Here is a 7,679-nt window from a genome sequence, read left to right as displayed (position 1 = left end):
ATTATTACGTTATTGTGTTATCTGAATTTGGAGAATCTGCAGTGTTTTGTGGACCGGGTGAGACGGATTGTCCATGATGGACGGCAGGTTGCTGAGTGACCTCCCCTGTTCCTGTGTCCAGTGATAAAGTTGTTTTGTAGTTTAGCGTTAAAACTAGTTCATATTCAGTGTATTGTGGTATTTGTGAAGAAATCAGACATGCTATTTGAAACATTATTAGGTAAACACAGTCACGCTACAGTTGGATTCAGAGGTTTTGGCCTGAGGAAGTAGGTTAAAATCATGCACCAGTTTGACTTCAAGCAAGATAAACGGGTGTATTTCATCACCTAGTGAAATTCAGTCGGTTTGATCATTGTCCAAACTTTAATGATCACTTTATTTCATAACGCTGTATACTTCAGGTCAGCTCCAAGTCACAGGGTTTGTCCTGATCGTTTCCATAGCAACGGCTCGTGGAAGGGGCTCGCGCTGCTGGAGCTGCTCTACTACTAATAATAAACTCTCTCTCTTTCTCTCTCCCTGTGTACGAGCTTTTCATTGTGATACCAATAAAAAGGAAAGATAATTTCTACACCGGATAAACATTATTAAAGTCGTTAAACGCCGCAGGAGATCCCCCCTCCCCCCCTTCCGCGAGCGCTTCGCAAAATGTTCATTCCCTTGCGTCATGCAAGAGTCACGTGACCGACTTTATAAACCACGCCGCTCATCGGTGCGCATGCGCGCAGAACCACGGCGGAAAATTACACGGACTGGCATCCCTTTACCGGTGAAAGAGGACCGCGTTTATAAACGGCAAATAAACCCGCAGGTGAGTCTATTTCCTTTCACCTCAGGTAAGTCGGTTTTATTGTTAATTAGATCCTGAAATTATATATATTTTTGTATTAAAAGCTTTAAAGTGAGATATTTCTGGTCTATATGTCATGATGGCGTGGCTGCCCGCATGGACCTGGGACTGCATCACTGCTATAACGCTTAATAGCGCTTTAAATACAGTTTTTATGCCTTTAATAAAGATTTATCTCACCAATTAAGTAATTAAACGGCGTTGGGGATTGATACTCGGGGACCAATTGCGTGCGAGGATGAAGAAAAACGAATAAAAGCGATCTTAATAATAATAAGAGCTCATGATATAAAATGCAGAATTCTAAGACCTGGTTATAAACTTTTTATTACAATATGGACTGCTTTATTACCACTTATACATGCGTTATTACAGGCCTGAGAATCTCCAGCTTTATATGATGTGGAATAAACCAACAGCTCCTGCAGAGATTATATTTACCTCACCTGTTAAAACTTTAAAAGCCTCTTTGTGTTTGTGAGTGTGTGTGTGAGTGTGAGTGTGTGTGTGTGTGTGTGTGTGTGTGTGTTTAATTCCTGGTGAGACGCAGATGATTCAGCATAGAGGTTATGGCATGTTAGAGTGCTGCCAAGTCTTAAAGATAAAATAGTTAAAGCATGCCTGGAGTGTTTGCTTGATGACATCACAAACCTCATTTGCATATTCATTAAAGTTTAGGATTCATTTGCATTTACAAACATTTTGCATGAAAATAAAAGAATCTATATAAAGAATGTGTTATATGGGGGGAAACCCTTTAAACCGAGGCGACGTGATGATGTAGAGTCTCTGTTATTAATTAAAGTTGATTATTTAACCATAGCCACACGTCACACAGTGTTTTATTCCTCTTACACCACAGCAGCCTTATTTATGAACAGAGAAAAGTCTTGGAGAGTCTTCCAGACGACTTCCTGTTCTCGCGTATTCGTTTCTTCACAGGCTTCTGTTTTATCTCTTAACAAGAAAAGCACAGCTCATTGTCTTCTGTTACAGAGAAAGTGGAAATAAGTGAAAGGCTCGACTTTACGGAAAGTCTTACCCCTTCACAGATTATACAGTGAGCTGTTACCATGGAAACGGTAACGTCTTGGTACGTTCTGTTAGAGAAAATCAGTCAATATTTACTTAGAAATGTGCGTGTGAGCCAGCCGTGTAAGCGCTACACTCACCATTTCAAGTCTCTCTCTCACACACACACACACACACACACAGGGAGCAGGTTACACAGCTGAAATCAGGTTGTGTAAACAGGTGTTTTGCTCGGCTCACTGAGTTCATGCTGGGCGTCTTTAGTTCATCTTGCTCTCACTGCCATATTGTTACGTCTACCACACAGCCACGCCCCCATGCAGCCACGCCCATGGCATTGACACACCCACCACACAGCCACGCCCCATGCAGCCACTCCAATTGCATTGACACACCCACTACACAGCCACGCCCCATGCAGCCACTCCAACTGCATTGACACACCCACTACACAGCCACGCCCCATGCAGCCACTCCAACTGCATTGACACACCCACTACACAGCAACGCTTACCATACAGCAGTGCACACCACATAGACACACCTACCACACAGCCACGCCCAAAACACACACACAGTCATACCTACTACACTGCCACAATTACCATGCAGCAATGCACACCACATAACCACACCCACCACACACACAATCACAATCATACCCACTACATAGCCACGCTTACCGTACAGCAGTGCACACCACATAGACACACCCACCACACAGCCACGCCCAACACACAGCAATGCCAACCACACAGCCACACCCACTACACAGCCCCACCCACCATCTTTGCTCCTCTGAAGCAAACTTTATAGAACTCCATCAGCCAAACTACAGCTGTGGAGTCCCGCAAGGTTGAGTATTGGGGCCGCTAGCTAGAATTACAAACTAGGAAAATGCAGAAACATTACAAAGTAACTTTACAGATGTTTGTTTCAGTGTAAAAACGCAACACGTGCAAATCAGCCAGCTTCTCTTCTTATGTTCGTGTGAAACGTGACGTTTCCACTGAGCTATAATAAGCCCTGAAACCTCCAGCTTTTCTGTTGTGAAGAGGTCACACCGTGACACGTCCATCTGTCTTCTCAGTCACTCGTCTTCACCTGATACACGTTTGCAGGTTGCCAGAGAAAATCATTGTTTTATTAAAGCGTGATTTATTTATTTCGGTTAATCTTTTCATTCGGTATCACACTCTTTTAAAATTCATTGTTATTACTATGTTATTACATTATTACGTCTCAAATACAATCACTTGGACAGCTCAGATATCTGAGTAGAAGCTAAATTAAACACCAAATTTTTTTGCATTAATGGCCGCTGGGTGTGTGATTAATCATGTGATTAATGACAGTGTGATTAATGTTGCGTGTGAGTGTGTTTTGTTGTGTAACGTCAATGTCAAACTGCGTGTATAACCTCAGGTCTAAACGTCTCAGGGTTTATTTAAAGCTGTCTGAGGGATTAGGACACGCCCCCAGAATCTCCTCATTGACAAGTCACATGTTTCCTAGATCTGTCATTGAGTGCTTCTAGTGTGTGTGTGTCCGTGTGTGTGTGTCATTCTGTATTTAGCCGCTGGCTGTGGTACAGTGGGTGTGTTGGGGGGGTGTGTTGTCTCAGCCTATCGGCTTTCAGCTTAACAAGGAAATCGAGGTCACTGTACGTGTGTGTGTGTGCGTGCGTGTGTGTGTGTGTGTGGTTAAGGTTAAGGTTATTGATTGAAGTTAATGTCCGCACATTCTGAGAAATCTCACATATGCAGCTTTATTTATTGATTGATTGATTTATTTACATTTTTTTTCTTGTATCTAGTACTTAAATCTTTTCTTGTATCTAGTACTTAAAACATCAGACAACATTATTATACAATTTTGAAATTATTATAAAAATTTAGAATTTGTGTTTGTAGTTTTTTTGTGAACATTTTTTATTGTGCAATAATATTCATACTTCATCATTTATTAAATTCTTTTGTTGTTTTTATTTATTTATTTATTTATTTATTTATTTATTTATTTATTTATTTATTATTTTTTTTTTTTTTTATTTGACTGCAGGACTATGAGTTCCAACAGTTACCAATGAACAAATAAATAAATAAATGGATTAATTAATTAATTAATTAATTAATTAATTAATTAATTAATTAATTTGCATGGATATAATTTTTTCCTGTTTCAAAAAAATTAAAGGTTAGATTTTTTTCTCTGTGTCTTTGGAAGGGTTTGATTTTGCATTAAATTAGCATAAATCTGCATATTTAAATGACTTTAGTTCCTATTAAAGACCGGCTTCGTGCTCGTACTGACCTGTCCCTCACACCGTTACCTGATCCTACATGGGGCACGCTCCACCTCACTGCTTATTTAAACTCCCCTGTTAATCTTTCAGTGACACAGCGAGAATGTGTGTGTGTGTGTATGTGTGTGTGTGTGTGTGTGTGAGTGGATTAGTGAACAACAGGTTGTCTGTGTGCTCAGTAAAGCCCTAATTGTTGTTGCTGTGAAAGGAAGCTGCTGATTGTGTTGATGTGGAAACGGTCCCTAGAGATTAATCACGCTCCACACCCTGAACTTTATTTCCTTTATTTTTAAAACATGTACGCTTTATGAAGAGTCGTATCGCCTCATACAGAACACTGACGCTTTTTTTGCTAACAGGAAGTAGAAGTCGATATCAAATGCACGTAACGTGACACATCTAGCTTTAGATTATTTAAATGATCTAAAGACGCCACAGGTTTCACCGAGATTTGAGCTCGGATCGCTGGAGTCCAGAGTGCTGACCATTACACCATGGACCCAGACACAGTTAAAGGATAATTAATGATGACAATGAAAACTGACTCATGATTCATCAGGGTATGGAACAGCTCCTGATCCAGCACTAACTCCTGCAGAGAATCATCAAGACATGACACACTGAATCCAGGGCATGGTTTGTGTGTGTGTGTGTGTGTGTGTATGTGTGTGTGTATATGTGTGTGTTTGTGTAGTTGTTTGTGTGTATGTGTTTGTGTGGGTTTGTGTGTGTATGTGTGTGTTTGTGTAGTTGTTTGTGTGTGTGTATATGTGTGTGTTTGTGTAGTTGTTTGTGTGTATGTGTTTGTGTGTGTGTGGGTTTGTGTGTATGTGTGTGTTTGTGTAGTTGTTTGTGTGTGTGTATGTGTGTGTTTGTGTAGTTGTTTGTGTGTATGTGTTTGTGTGTGTTTGTGTAGTTGTTTGTGTGTATGTGTTTGTGTGTGTGTGTGTGTGTGTGTGTGTTTGTGTAGGTGTTTGTGTGTGTGTGGGTTTGTGTTTGTGTGTGTGGGTTTGTGGGTTTGTGTTTGTGTGTGGGTTTGTGTGTGTTTGTGTAGTTGTTTGTGTGTGTGTGTGTATGTGTGTTTGTGTAGTTGTTTGTGTGTATGTGTTTGTGTGTGTGTGTATATGTGTGTGTTTGTGTAGTTGTTTGTGTGTATGTGTTTGTGTGTTTGTGTGTGTGGGTTTGTGTGTGTGGGTTTGTGTTTGTGTGTGTGTGTGGGTTTGTGTGTGTGTGTGGGTTTGTGTTTGTGTTTGTGTGTGTGGGTTTGTGTGTGTGGGTTTGTGTTTGTGTGTGTGTTTGTTTGTGTGTGTGGGTTTGTGTTTGTGTGTGTTTATGTGTGTGTGTGTTTGTGTGTGTGTGTGGGTTTGTGTTTGTGTGTGTGTGTGTTTGTGTGTGTGGGTTTGTGTTTGTGTGTGTTTATGTGTGTGTGTGTGTTTGTGTGTGTGTGTTTGTGTTTGTGTGTGTGTGTGGGTTTGTGTGTGTGTGTGTTTGTTTGTGTGTGTGTGGGTTTGTGTGTGTGTGGGTTTGTGTGTGTGGGTTTGTGTTTGTGTGTGTGGGTTTGTGTGTGTGTGTGTGTGTGGGTTTGTGTGTGTGGGTTTGTGTGTGTGTGTGTGTGTGTATTTGTTTGTGTGTGTGGGTTTGTGTGTGTGTGTGTTTGTGTGTGTGGGTTTGTGTGTGTGTGTGGGTTTGTGTTTGTGTGTGGGTTTGTGTGTGTGGGTTTGTGTGTGTGTGTTTGTGTGTGTGGGTTTGTGTTTGTGTGTGTGTGTGTGTGTGGGTTTGTGTGTGTGGGTTTGTGTTTGTGTGTGTGTGTGTTTGTTTGTGTGGGTTTGTGTTTGTGTGTGTGTGTGGGTTTGTGTTTGTGTGTGTGTGTGTGGGTTTGTGTTTGTGTGTGTGTTTGTGTTTGTGGGTTTGTGTTTGTGTGTGTGTGTGTTTGTGTGTGTGGGTTTGTGTGTGTGTGTTTGTGTGTGTGTGTGGGTTTGTGTTTGTGTGTGTGTGTGTTTGTGTGTGTGGGTTTGTGTTTGTGTGTGTTTATGTGTGTGTGGGTTTGTGTGTGTGTGTATTTGTTTGTGTGTGTGGGTTTGTGTTTGTGTGTGTGTGTGTGTTTGTGTGTGTGGGTTTGTGTGTGTGTGTGGGTTTGTGTTTGTGTGTGGGTTTGTGTGTGTGGGTTTGTGTGTGTGTGTTTGTGTGTGTGGGTTTGTGTTTGTGTGTGTGTGTGTGTGTGGGTTTGTGTGTGTGGGTTTGTGTTTGTGTGTGTGTGTGTTTGTTTGTGTGGGTTTGTGTTTGTGTGTGTGTGTGGGTTTGTGTTTGTGTGTGTGTGTGTGGGTTTGTGTTTGTGTGTGTGTTTGTGTTTGTGGGTTTGTGTTTGTGTGTGTGTGTGTTTGTGTGTGTGGGTTTGTGTGTGTGTGTGTGTGGGTTTGTGTGTGTGGGTTTGTGTGTGTGTGTGTGTGTTTGTGTGTGTGGGTTTGTGTTTGTGTGTGTGTTTATGTGTGTGTGGGTTTGTGTGTGTGTGTGTGTGTTTGTGTGTGTGTGTGTGTTTATGTGTGTGTGGGTTTGTGTTTGTGTGTGTGTGTGGGTTTGTGTTTGTGTGTGTGTGTGTGGGTTTGTGTTTGTGTGTGTGTTTGTGTTTGTGGGTTTGTGTTTGTGTGTGTGTGTGTTTGTGTGTGTGGGTTTGTGTGTGTGTGTGTGTGGGTTTGTGTGTGTGGGTTTGTGTGTGTGTGTGTGTGTTTGTGTGTGTGGGTTTGTGTTTGTGTGTGTGGGTTTGTGTGTGTGTGTGTGTGTTTGTGTGTGGGTTTGTGTGTGTGGGTTTGTGTGTGTGTGTGGGTTTGTGTGTGTGGGTTTGTGTGTGTGTGTGTTTGTTTGTGTGTGGGTTTGTGTTTGTGTGTGTGTGTGTCTTGCTGAAGTCCACATGCAGAATTCAGTTCCTCTTCTCCATCAGGTAACATGAGCCCAGCCTGGACTTGTGGGTGGAGCTAAAAATAGCACACACACACTGATTGGTCAAACCCATTGATCAGTGTGTGTTTCGATACAGAAGTAAAAGTTTTGGCACCCTGAGTGTGTTCTGGCTTTTGCTGCTGATTTCAAAATCGTGACTCAGTGACTTTCTGAGAAAACGCCTCCTAATTTCATAGGCAGAGAGACAGGACACACACACATACACACATACACCCCCCCCCACACACAAACACATACACATGCATATACACACACACACTCACTCACACACACACACACACACATGCATATACACACACACATACATACACACACTCACAGACACATATACACATGCATATACACACACACACACACACACCCCACACACACAAACACAGACACACACACACAATCACTCACACACATACACTCACTCACACACATACACCCCCCCACACACACACATACACATGCATATATACAGTACACACACACTCACTCACACAGACACACACACACACACTCACTCGCACACACACACACACAGACACA

At 41.9% G+C, this 7,679-nt stretch overlaps 1 protein-coding gene across 2 annotated transcripts in view; it reads left to right on the top strand.

Moving 5' to 3' along the window:
• Window positions 1-666: 666 nt before the first annotated feature.
• The window catches only part of oat (ornithine aminotransferase), a 17,847-nt gene continuing 10,834 nt past the window's right edge, over window positions 667-7,679 (top strand). The window contains exon 1 of one of the 2 annotated variants that reach the window (XM_058405793.1): window positions 667-814. The gene's annotated coding sequence lies outside the window, so the exon portion shown is untranslated. Of the gene's footprint in view, window positions 815-1,924; window positions 1,947-7,679 lie in introns of those variants that run through there. The other variant, XM_058405794.1, reaches the window with a different exon arrangement.

Source organism: Hemibagrus wyckioides, linkage group LG13, assembly GCF_019097595.1.
Source record: "Hemibagrus wyckioides isolate EC202008001 linkage group LG13, SWU_Hwy_1.0, whole genome shotgun sequence".
Lineage (NCBI taxonomy): Eukaryota > Metazoa > Chordata > Actinopteri > Siluriformes > Bagridae > Hemibagrus > Hemibagrus wyckioides.
This window is presented reverse-complemented; position numbering and strand designations above follow the sequence as displayed.